The following is a 13,447-nucleotide window of genomic DNA, read 5'->3' as shown; positions in this document are numbered from 1 at the left end:
TGGCGCAATCTCGGCTCACTGCAAGCTCCGCCTCCCGGGTTCACGCCATTCTCCTGCCTCAGCCTCTCCGAGTAGCTGGGACTACAGGCGCCCACCACCACGCCCGGCTAATTTTTTGTATTTTTAGTAGAGACGGGGTTTCACCGTGGTCTCGATCTCCTGACCTCGCGATCCGCCCGCCTCGGCCTCCCAAAGTGCTGGGATTACAAGCGTGAGCCACCGCGCCCGGCCACAGCGCCCGGCAGACATACTTAAGTGAAGGATCTTGAGATGAGATCATCCCAGATTTAGGGTGGGCCCTAAATCCAATTACTAGTGTCCTTAAAAGGAGATAGAGATTTGGAGACACAGAGGAGGCGGCCACGTGGAGATGGAGGCAGGGACTGGAGTGATGTGGCCACAAGCCCAGGGACACCTGGAACCCCCAGGAGCTGGGAGAAGCAGGAAGGGTCCTCCCCTAGAGCCTCCGGGGTAGCGCAGCCCTGCTCACGCCTAGATCTCAGACTTCTGGTCTTTGGAACCGTGACGTCAATTTCCTTTGTCAATTTCCAACGTCAATTTCCTTTCCTGAAGTCACCCAGTGAGTGGTGACTAGCTGTGGTAATGTGATCAATTCTCACTTCAGAAGACATCAGAGTGACCCCATCTGGGTCAAGGTATCCTGAGGTCTGTGTGGCATTTCTTGTAATCATACCCGTGAATGACCAGTGTGTGAAAAGCTTCCCTAGCTTGCCCTCCCTAAGATGACAATTTCTTCCCTTGCAAAATTCTCCAGAGCATCTCTTTAGTGTGGTATCCATTGCGGCATCTCCTCTTTCCATAATTAAGATGTTTGAGCCCAAAAATGTGATCATTAGTATTAGTTGGTTTTGTTTGTTTTTCTGAAACAGTCTCGCTCTGTTGCCAGGCTGGAGTACAGTGGTGCGATCTCCGCTCACTGCAACCTCCACCCCCTAGGTTCAAGCGCTTCTTCTACCTCAGCCGCCTGAGTAGCTGGGACTACAGGCACCCGCCACCACACCTGGCTAATTTTTTGTATTTTTTTAGTAGAGATGGAATTTTGCCATGTTGGCCAGGATGGTCTTGATCTCCTGACTTTGTGATCCACCCGCCTCGGCCTCCCAAAGTGCTAAGATTACAGGCATGAGCTACTGCGCCCGGCCAGCATTAGGGGTTTTTAATAAATAAAACTGGAGAAGCATCATTTTAGCCACAGGATACTAAGAAAAAGTTCCTTCTTGAGCTGAGGAAAAAAAAAAAAAAACCTGGCTGGGCATGGTGGCTCACGCCTGTAATCCCAGCACTTTCGGAGGCTGAGGCAGGCGGATCACCTGAGGTCAGTGGTTCAAGAGCAGCCTGGCCGACGTGGTAAAGCCCCGTCTCCACAAAAATATAAAAATTAGGCATGATGGCAGGTGCCTGTAATCTCAGCTATTCAGGAGGCTGAGGCAGGAGAATCACTTGAACCCGGACGGCAGAGTTTGCAGTGAGCTGAGATCGTGCCACTGCACTCCAGCCTGAGGGACAGAGCGAGACTCTATCTCAAAAACAAAACAAAACAAAACTCTGACACTAGAACAATTGTGTTGTCAAGTAAATTAGAGGATGCTGGGACAGTGACATTCTTTCCCTCTCTCCTGGACCCTGGCAGTAAAGCACTAGAGGGGTTCACATGCACCTGAATCATGGGGCATGTGACCCAGGGCCGCTTTTTCACCCAAGGACGTTTCCAGCCTCACAATGGCACTGTGGTTAGAACTTCATCAACAAGACACGTGCGTAACACCAAGGAACGCGGCACAATTCAGCAGTCCCGAATACAGCAGCATGAATGGTGCCTTCTAAGAGCATTCAGAGCAGCTAATGAGCATGAGATGACGGCCGGCATTTCTCAATAAACAACTGCAGTACGTTACCCTCTGTACATCAAGCAATATTTTTCAACATCTCCTGGTGAGAAACTTAGATAATGCCTGAGAAGAACACACATGACAGCATAGAATGCATTCTTCCATTTGCTTCCTTTAGGCAGGGATGTTTTTTTCTCTTGGAACTGACCCCAGAGTTCTGGCAGAGGCTTTGTTAAGTGGGGTGGGATGGAGAATTGTTGAGAAACACTAATGACCAAGGCATGCATTTTCACATTTATATTTGTTCTCTCTGGAGCTACCAGACACCCAGTGCAACAAAACCAACCCAATTCTATGGAAAGGAAGGGAAATGTATTAGCCACACGCCTGTGGGCTCCAGGAATTCTGGCTCCGTAGCTGCCTGCATTCCAAAGTAAGAGCTGCAGTTAGGATGGGCACCGTGGCTCACGCATGTAATCCCCGCACTTTGGGAGGCCGAGGCAGGCGGATCACCTGAGGTTGGGAGTTCGAGACCAGCCTGACCAACACGGAGAAACCCCATCTCTAGTAAAAATACGAAATTAGCCAGGCGTAGTGGCGCATGCCTGTAATCCCAGCTATTCAGAAGGCTGAAGCAGGAGAATCGCTTGAACCCAGGAGGTGGGGATTGCAGTGAGCCGAGATCACGCCATTGCACTCCAGCCTGGGCGACAAGAGCGAAACTCCATCTCAAAAAAAAAAAGGGTTGCAGTCACTCGAATCTTCTGTCCTTAGTTGGTTGCATGTTTCTCCAAGTTGCATGGTTCCGTAGATGTTGAGATGTTTGTGACATCCATGTCCCCTTCGATTTTGGTCCTTTGTTTCTGACAGGGGTTGTATGGTTGACTCCAACGACCAATCATCAAATTTCCATTATGCCAAAATTGCGTGTGCATGTGTGTGTGTATAACTATATGCGAGTACGTACGTGTGTATGGGGGTATTTGTGTGCATGTGCATATCCCTGTGTATGTGTTTGTGTATATGTGTTTGTGTACATGTGTAGGTGTAAGTATGCATGTATGTTTGGTATGTATGTACAGGTGTATCTGTGTATGTATGTATTTGTGTGCATGTGTATATCTCTGTGTTTGTGTATGTGTGTGTATAGGTCTAAGTATGAATGTTATGTTTGGTATGTATGAATATGCAGATCTGTGTGTACATGTGTATATCTGCAGGCTTGTGGATATGTGTGCATGTGTTATGTGTGTATATGTGTATGCACATAGCTGTGTCTACGTTTGTATGCATACCTGTGTATGTATGTTACGTATGTGTATATCTGTGTGTGGTTTATGTGCATAGGTATATGTGTATATCTGTGTGTGTATGTCTGCATACATGTGCATGTGAATGTGTATCTGTGTATGTGTGTCTACATTTGTGCATGTGTGTGTGTGTATATCTGTGTATACATGTGCATGTATGTATTTGTACGGATGTGTGTAACTGTGTATGCACGTGTATGTGTGGTATATGTGAATGTGATTGTGTACACACAAGGGTTTAAAACTTAGTGCAATAGAACCTTTGTGAATAACCATGGGAAAACAATTGTGCTTCCTATTGGTACCAGAGAGAAAGACGAAGAATATTTTATAAAACTCTCTTTTGTTAGTTTTCATCGTATAATGGTAGGAAGAAGTATGGCATGAAGGACAGTTTTGTACATGCTGCAGGAATTTCTACCCACCCAGGAGAAACCTGGGACCATATAAATCTCAAAAATAACCAAGGAAATATCTGACTCATATTTTAGACACTGACCAAAGAAGAAAAACTAGAAGAAAAATTTAACAAATTTATAAGCTCTTCAATGCATCTCTAGTGTATATTAATGGTTTTTATGCTTACATGCCTGATAACAAAAAGTATCGTAACAGACTGCAAAAATCTCACCCTCGCAAAAAAAAAAACATCTGCCCAAAACCTGGCTGTCCAAACTCAGACTGGTGTCACCATGTTACTGATCTTTTTAGCCAAGGACAATCATTTCAAAAGAATTATGGAATCCTGTTCATTATTTCCTTTCAAATCCTTTTTTCCCCTTTACCTCCCTGAATATGCACATACTTTAATATGGCACATCTATTCTCATGGCACTACTACACTCCCAAATAAACATCTTTTCTATTACAGAGTGTATTAGTCAGCCCTTACACTGCTATAAAGAAATACCTGAGACGGGGTAATTTATAAAGAAAAAGAGGTTTAATTGGCTCACGGTTCCACAGGCAGTACAGGAAGCATGGCTGGGGAGGCCTCAGGAAATTTACAGTCGTGGCGGAAGGCAAAGGGGAAACAGGCCCGTCTTACATGGCCACAGCAGGAGCAGGACAGGGGTCGGGAAGTTGTTGCACCCTTTAAACAACCAGATCGGATGATAACTCACTTCGGCCACAACAGCACCATGGGGAACAGTGGTAAACCATGCAATGGAAACCACCCCCATAATGCAGTCACCTCCCACCAGGCCCCACCTCCAAACCGGGGGATTCCAACTCAACCTAAGATGTGGTGGGGAACCAGATCCAAACCATCTCTTTGTTGACACCAATACCCTGTAGCTGTATCTGTTTCATCCAATTTTATTCTTTTTCATAAAAGCAATGCAGTAAGGATACAACTAAATGTGGACCCTGGGAACAAGGAGTCCGGAGGTTGCCCAAAGAGTTGCAAAGTGCATCAGGAAACCTGAACGTGAAGATGGGTGACCGAAAGCCTGACGCCAGCCTCCTCTTGGGTCCTGATTGAAATCTTCCCAGGTTGCTACTGGATTTGGCACGTACGAACCTCCATCAGAGGACAGACTTAGGCATATGGTTTGCCCAGCAAATTGAACGATCTCCAGAGTTTATGAATTGAAGAGTGGGATGAACACAATACACAGAGCACCGAAGCAAACACATCAGAGTCGAGGCAACTCCCCCGGGAGAAAAAACGGAAAGCTTGAGCTGAATAGTTCAGAACAGGTTGTCACAAACCGGGCATCTCGGGGACCTTTTACCCCCAAGAACCGGAATCTGGAAAGATCTTTGCCTGTTTACCATGATTTATTTTTCTTGGGAGGTATAAATTCCCAGTGCCCTCCCCTCTATCTTACTGTGGAGGGTATTAGCTCAGTTTTTCAATTTTTAAACAGGTACCGCCAAAAAGTGTCTTCTCAATGCTTCCCACGCTATTCCACATGGACTTTTGGCTTACAGTTTACTTGCATTTTACCCACTTTTTATCTGTCATCTAATATGTCAATCAATTGGCTATTAATCATCTCTCTCTCAAAATATCTTCTATCATTCATATATCTATATATCCATTTCTATCATTTGTCTATCTCTGTGTATATTCATCTATCCATGTATTCATCTGTCTATCCACCTACCCTGTCTATGTATCTATGTATGTATTGGCTCTATCTATATCATGTATCCAGCCATTTATTCATTTATCTATCCACCCACTCTGTATATATAGCTATATATCTATCAGGTCTAGTCTATGTATCTATGTATCTAATCTCTATCATCTATCAATCAATCATGTATCTAGCCATTTATTCATTTACCTACCAATCAATCAATCATGTATCCATACATTTATTCATTTATTTTTTATTTTTATTTATTTATTATTATTTTTTTTGAGACGGAGTCTTGCTCTGTCACCCAGGCTGGAGTGCAGTGGCGCGATCTCGGCTCACTGCAAGCTCCGCCTCCCGGGTTCACGCCATTCTCCTGCCTCAGCCTCTCCAAGTAGTTGGGACTACAGGCACCCGCCACCGCGCCCGGCTAATTTTTTTGTATTTTTAGTAGAGACGGGGTTTCACCGTGGTCTCGATCTCCTGACCTCATGATCCGCCCGCCTCGGCCTCCCAAAGTGCTGGGATTACAAGCGTGAGCCACCGCGCCCGGCACATTTATTCATTTATCTATCCACCCACCCTGTATATATCAGGTCTAATCTATGTATCTATCTATGTATCTATGTAATATCTATCTATCAATCATCTATCATGAATCTATCTATCTGTATCAATGTATTTGTCTGTCTACCTATCTTTATTAACTTATTGACCACAAGTAACTTGAACAAGATAAATTCACAAATTTCCTGGGAGAAAATTTCAAGTTGATTCCAGCAGGTAGCAAAGATAGAAGCTGTCTTACACCAGGAAACAGGGTTAAAGACCCAAAGGAGGAAGAACTTTTTCATCCTTTGATAAAAGACCAACAAGTCTGATGGGGAAGCTGTAGCTGTGCCTTAAAGTGCAAAGTGACTCAGAGAACAAGGTGCAGGTTAAAGAAGAAAGCTCGTAAGGTCAGAGGTGGGAGAACCAACAGAGCTCGCTTAGATGGAAACTTTTTTTTTTTTTTTTTTGAGATGGAGTCTTGCTCTGTTGCCCAGGCTGGAGTGCAGTGGTGCAATCTCAGCTCACTGCAACCTCTGCCTCCAGGGTGCAAGTGATTTTCCTGCCTCAGCCTACAGAGTAGCTGGGATTACAGGTACCTGCCACCACGCCTGGCTAATTTTTGTATTTTTAGTAGAGATGAGGGTTTCTCCATGTTGGCCAGGCTGGTCTTGAACTCCTGACCTCAAGTGATTGACCTGCCTCAGCCTCCCAAAGTGCTGGGACTGCAGGCGTGAGCCACTGTGTCCAGCCAGATGGAAACAGATGGAAACTTTTTTTTTTTTTTTTTTTGAGATGGAGTTTTGCTCTTGTGGCCCAGGCTGGAGTGCAATAGCACGATCTCGGCTCACCACAACCTCCACCTCCCAGGCTCAAGCAATTCTCCTGCCTCAGCCTCCAGAGTAGTTGGGATTACAGGCATGTGCCACCACACCCGACTAATTTTGTATTTTTAGTAGAGATGGGGATTCTCCATGTTGGTCAGGCTGGTCTCGAACTCCCGGCCTCAGGTGATCCGCCCGCCTCGGCCCCCCAAAGTGCTGGGATTACAGGCATGAGCCATCATGCCTGACCAAAACTTTTAAATCATTTAAACGAGCGCCCTGTCTGTAGCCCAATGTCCTCTGCACCTTTTCATCCTTGAAGGCTGACAGCCAAAATCCCACTCTAGGCTGACGGAATGAGGAAGCTCCATGAAATCTCTGTTTTCAAGCTGTCCCTGAGTGAAATGATCTATTTCCTTGCTTTCTTCACTGGTAGAGATGACTGGGCCAGCCAAAACCCTCCGATGCCCTCAAGCCAATGCTGAATATGTATTTTACCATTTAGTTAATATATTATTTTAGTCATTTAAAAATAAAATCCGGTCAATAGCCAGACATGCTAGCCAGAAACAAGCTAAGGCAATGCACCATCTCTGTTCTGTGTGTCTTGAAAGTGTGCCTTCTTTGGATAACGAAAATCTCTACAATATTTTCTTGGGCTAATGAGAAGTCAAGTGTTTATTTGTATTTTTAATATGAAAGAGAACATCTTTGCCCCTGGGAAATATTTCTGAGGAACATAACTAAATGGAGACTAAGCTTTCCTTTTCATTTCCCTTCTGCGTCACAGATTCTTGTGTTTCTTCAAAGCACTAATTAAATATTTAAAGCTGTTGTCAATGCAGAAACGTTCCTCCCTAAAATGTTTCAATGAGCTGGAAAAAAGCGGAGAATAATTTGCTACTGTCTACATATTCACAGCATAAGGATGTCAGGAGGTATTAGAGTCACTTTCGACGTGTCTGACTACACAGCATTGGTAATATTACAACACTTCCAGCTTTCAAGGTGTAAATTTTTCATCTCCTCCTTTTCACTTCCTTCCATTGGTATCCAGGCCCCTTGGAGAGGTGGCTGCAGGTCACTTTTTTTATTATTTTTATTATTTATTTTATTTTAATTGTATTTATATTGATTTTTATTTATTTATTTTTTTGAGACAGAGTCTTGCTCTGTCGCCCAGGCTGGAGTGCAATGGTGCGATCTCAGCTCACTGCAACCTCCACCTCCCGGGTTCAAGTGATTCCCCTGCCTCAGCCTCCTGAGTAGCTGGGACTATAGGCGTGTGCCACCATGCCTGGCTAATTTTTGTTTGTTTGTTTTTGAGACGGAGTCTCGTTCTGTTGCCCAGGCTGGAGTGCAGTGGAGCCATCTCAGCTCACTGCAACCTCTGGCTCCCAAGCTCAAGCAATTCTCCTGCCTCGGCCTCCTGAGTGGCTGGGATTATAGCCGCCTGCCACCACGCCCAGTTAATTTTTTGTATTTTTACTAGAGACAGGGTTTCACCATGTTGGCCAGGATGGTCTTGATCTCCTGACCTAAGGTGATCCACCTGCCTCAGCCTCCCAAAGTGCTGAGATTACAGGCATGAGCCACCACTCCCAGCTGGTCACATTTATTTTTTAGCCAGTTTCTGTGCACCAAAGAAGGGACAGCCTTCTGGAAGCATTTTAAAAGGGAGGCAGTAAAAAGCTATATGAAGTTCATTCCAAAACATATCTCCCAGATTTCTCAAAGAACTAAAAAGAGAACTATCATTTAGTTCAGCAATCCCATTCCTGGATACATACATGAAGGAAAATAAGTTATCCTACCAAAAAGACTCCTGCATAAGCATGTTGATCACAGCACTATTCCCCATACCAAAGACATGGAATCAACCTAAATGCCCATCAACGGTGGATTGGATAAAGAACATGTGGTCCATAGACGCTGTGGGATACTACACAGCCACAGAAAAGAACAAAACCACGTCCTTTGCAGTAACATGGATGGAGCTGGAGGTTCTTATTGTAATCAAACTAATCCAGAAACAGAAAACCAAATATTGCACATTCTCATGTATAAGTGGATCTACATACTGGGTACTCACGGACACAAAGATAGGAACAGACACTGGGGGCTTCCAGAGGGTGGAGGGAGGGAGAGGGTAAGAACTGAAGAACTACCTATTGGGTGCCATGCTCACTACCTGGGTGATGGGATCGGTCCTACCCCAAACCTCAGCATCACACAGTCCACCCAGGTAACAAGCCTGCATATGTACAACAAGTCAGCAAAATAAACCACGATGAAAATAATGAAATGTTCTTAGTTTTATTTTAACCACAAATTGGAAATCAGACATTGTTCAACTATCTGCCTTGGACCTGATTCTAGGGAAAATATCCTAGATCTGTGTTTTATAAAGATATGTGTAAATATATGTGTGTGTGTATATATATATATATATATTACATATATGTACATAATGTGGGTATGCTTGTATATGTGTGTATATATATATATGCTTGTATGTGTATATACCTATACATATATCTGTGTATATATACATATATATGTGTATACCTATACATGCATGTAGAGGTATACACACATATATATGTATGTATATATACACATACCAGCATACACACATAAATAATCAACAGTGTCCTAGTCTTCACATTGAATTTATTGTTCTGCAAATGGAATAACTGTTGATATTTTAAAATAGAACATGCATTTGCTATTCTATTTCATCCATATTTTTTTAACCCCTTCTGTGTTTCAGGCAGTGTCCTAGATAGATCTGGGGATTTTGGAGTTGAACAAAACACAGTTCCTTCTTGAAACTGACATTTAGAGACCCATATCTGAGACATAAGCAAATAAGGTCAAGCATTAATAAGGCTATGAATAAATACATCAAAACACTGAATAAGAAATATTTATTTAAGTATTACTCATCTACTTGACAGAGAAGAAGAAAGCACATGAAAACTTGAAAGCCAACCTATCTGGTCATCAGGGAAATGCAAATCAAAACCACAATGAGATAGCCCATCATACACACTAGGATGGCTCTAATGACAAATATGGACAGTGACAAGTGTTGGCTCAGATGTACAGAAACTGGAGCACTCTTATATTGTTTGTAGGATGGTGCAATGGTGCGGTTGCTTTGAAAAGCAGCCTGGCGGATCCTTCAATGGTTAAACATAGAGTTGTCATATGACCCAGCCATTCCCCTCCTGGGTATTTGCAAAAAATTGAAAACAGTTACTCAGACGAGTATGTACATAGAAGTCCTAACTGTATGCTAAGTGCTAAGCATTATTCATGGTAGTCACACAGTGGAAAGAACCCAATGCCCATCAACAAGTGTGTGGATAAACAAAATGTCTACCCATACAATGTCATTCGGCCATCAAAAGGAATGAAATTCTGATGCATGGTACAAAATCGATGGACCTCAAAAATATTATGCTGAGTGAAAGAAGCCAGGCACAAAACCACGTGGGAGGCCATTTGTTTGAAATGCCCCTGATAGGCAAATCCATGGGATAGGAAGTAGATTGGTGAGTGGCTGCATAGGGCTGGAGCAGATGGCAGGATGGGGGTGATGACCCAGGGACTGTTGCAACTATCCTTATGAACCAGGAAGTGCTACAATTATCCAGATGAACCAGGAAGTATGGCAATGTCCCTACGAACCAGGAAGTGCTACAATTATCCCTATGAACCAGAAGGTTCCAAATGTCTTTATGAACCAGCAAGTGCTACAATTATCCATATGAACCAGAAAGTATTACAATGTCCCTGGAAACTAGAAAGTTCTACAATTATCCGAATGAACCAGAAGTGCTGCAATGTCCCTGTGAACCAGGAAGTGCAACTATTATCCATATGAACCAGGAAGTGCTACAATTATCTGGATGAACCAGCAAGTGTGGCAATGTCCCTACGAACCAGGAAGTGCTACTATTATCCATATGAATCGGGAAGTGTGGCAATGTCACTATTAACCAGAAAGTGTCACAATTTCCCTATAAACCGGGAAGTGCTACAATTATCCAGATGGATCAGGAAGTGTGGCGATGTCCCTACGAACCAGCACTTCCTGGTTCATAGGAAAATTGTGACACTTTGTGGTTCATAGTGACATTGCCACACTTCCTGGTTCATATGGATAATTGTATCACTTCCTGGTTCACAGGGACATTGCCACACTTCTTGGTTCATCGGGATAACTGTAGCACTTCCTGGTTCATAAGGATATTGCAACACTTTCTGGTTCGTATGGATAATTGTAGCACTTCCGGGTTCATATGGATAATAGTAGCACTTCCACAATATCCCTAAAAACTAAGAAGTGCTACAATTTTCCCTATGAACCAGGAAGTATTGCAATGGCCCTATAAACCTGAAGTGCTACAATTATCCATATGAACCAGGAAGTGTTACAATGTCCCTATGAACCAGGAAGTGCTACAATTATCCATATGAACCTGGAAATGTTATAATTTCCCTATGAACCAGCAAGTACTACAATTATCCATATGAACCAGAAAGTGTTGCAATATCCCTATGAACCAGGAAGTGCTACAATTATCTGGATGAACCAGGAAGTGTGGCAATGTCCCTATGAACCAGGAAGTGCTACTATTATCCACACGGACCAGGAAGTGTGGCAATGTCACTATGAACCAGAAAGTGTCCCAATTTCCCTATGAACCAGAAGTGCTACAATTATCCATATGAACCAGAAAGTGTTGCAATATCCCTATGAACCAGGAAGTGCTACAATTATCTGGATGAACCAGGAAGTGTGGCAATGTCCCTATGAACCAGAAAGTGTTAAAATGTCCCTGCAAACTAGGAAGTTCTACAATTATCCGAATGAACCAGGAAGTGTTGTAATGTCCCTGTGAACCAGGAAGTGCTACTATTATCCATATGAACCAGGAAGTGCTACAATTATCCATATGAACCAGAAAGTGTTACAATATCCTTATGAACCAGGAAGTGCTACAATTATCTGTATGAACCAGGAAGTGTGGCAATGTCCCTATGAACCAGGAAGTGCTACTATTATCCACACGGACCAGGAAGTGTGGCAATGTCACTATGAACCAGAAAGTGTCACGATTTCCCTACGAACCAGGAAGTGCTACAATTATCCACATGAACCAGAAAGTGTTACAATGTCCCTGCAAACTAGGAAGTTCTACAATTATCCGAATGAACCAGGAAGTGTTGTAATGTCCCTGTGAACCAGGAAGTGCTATTATCCATATGAACCAGGAAGTGCTACAATTATCCACATGAACCAGAAAGTGTTACAATATCCCTATGAACCAGGAAGTGCTACAATTATCTGGATGAACCAGGAAGTGTGGCAATGTCCCTATGAACCAGGAAGTGCTACTATTATCCACACGGACCAGGAAGTGTGGCAATGTCACTATAACCAGAAAGTGTCACGATTTCCCTATGAACCAGGAAGGGCTACAATTATCCACATGAACCAGAAAGTGTTACAATGTCCCTGCAAACTAGGAAGTTCTACAATTATCTGAATGAACCAGGAAGTGTTGTAATGTCCCTGTGAACCAGGAAGTGCTATTATCCATATGAACCAGGAAGTGCTACAATTATCCATATGAACCAGAAAGTGTTACAATATCCCTATGAACCAGGAAGTGCTACAATTATCTGGATGAACCAGGAAGTGTGGCAATGTCCTTATGAACCAGGAAGTGCTACTATTATCCACACGGACCAGGAAGTGTGGCAATGTCACTATGAAGCAGAAAGTGTCACGATTTCCCTATGAACCAGGAAGTGCTACAGTTATCTGGATGAACCAGGAAGTGTGGCAATGTCCCTAAGAACCAGGAAGTGCTACAATTATCCCTATGAACCAGATGGTTCCAAATGTCTTTATGAACGTGGAAGTTCTACAATTATCCATATGAACCAGAAAGTGTTGCAGTGTCACTATGAACCAGGAAGTGTCACAATGACCCTAAAAACTAAGAAGTGCTACAATTATCCATATGAACCAGGAAGTATTGCAACGTCCCTGCAAACCAGGAAGTGCTACAATTATCCATATGAACCAGGAAGTGCTACAATTATCCGTATGTATGAACCTGGAAATGTTACTATGTCCCTATGAACCAGGAAGTGCTACAATTATCCATATGAACCAGAAAGTGTTACAATGTCCCTGCAAACCAGGAAGTTATACAATTATCAGAATGAACCAGGAAGTGTTGCAATGTCCCTGTGAAACAGGAAGTGTTGCAATGTCCGTGTGAACCAGGAATTGCTACTATTATCTATATGAACCAGGACTACAGTTATCCATATGAACCAGAAAGTATTACAATGCCCCTATGAAACAGGAAGTGCTACAATTATCCCTACAAACCAGGAAGTGTTGCAATGTTCCTGGGAATCAGAAAGTGCTAACAATTATGTGTATGAACCAAAAAGTGTTGCAATGTCCCTGTGAACCAGGAAGTGCTACAATTACCCATAAGAACCAGGAAGTGTCACAATGTCCCTGTGAACCAGGAAGTACTACTATTATCCATTTGAACCAGGAAATGTAACAATGTGAGCCAGAAAGTTTTACAATGTCCCTATGAATCAGAAAGCATTACAATCTCCAGATAAACCAGGAAGTGTTACAATGTCCCTATAAACTAGAAAGTGCTGCAACCTTCCAATGACCCAGGAAGTTCATTTACCATGTCTAGGAAGCAGAAAGTGCTACAACCTCCCCAGTGACCCAGGAAGTTCTCTTACCATCCCCAGGTAACAGGAAGTGCTAC

The 13,447-nt window shown here is 43.2% G+C and overlaps 1 long non-coding RNA gene across 1 annotated transcript in view; it reads right to left on the bottom strand.

Annotated features, from left to right (window-relative positions):
• LOC115833310 overlaps positions 1-13,447 on the bottom strand; it is a 50,383-nt gene that overhangs the window by 16,992 nt on the left and 19,944 nt on the right. The window lies entirely within an intron of this gene.

This window comes from Nomascus leucogenys, chromosome X, assembly GCF_006542625.1.
Source record: "Nomascus leucogenys isolate Asia chromosome X, Asia_NLE_v1, whole genome shotgun sequence".
NCBI lineage: Eukaryota > Metazoa > Chordata > Mammalia > Primates > Hylobatidae > Nomascus > Nomascus leucogenys.
Note: the sequence above shows the minus strand (reverse complement) of the source record. Positions and strands in the feature narration are given on the sequence as shown.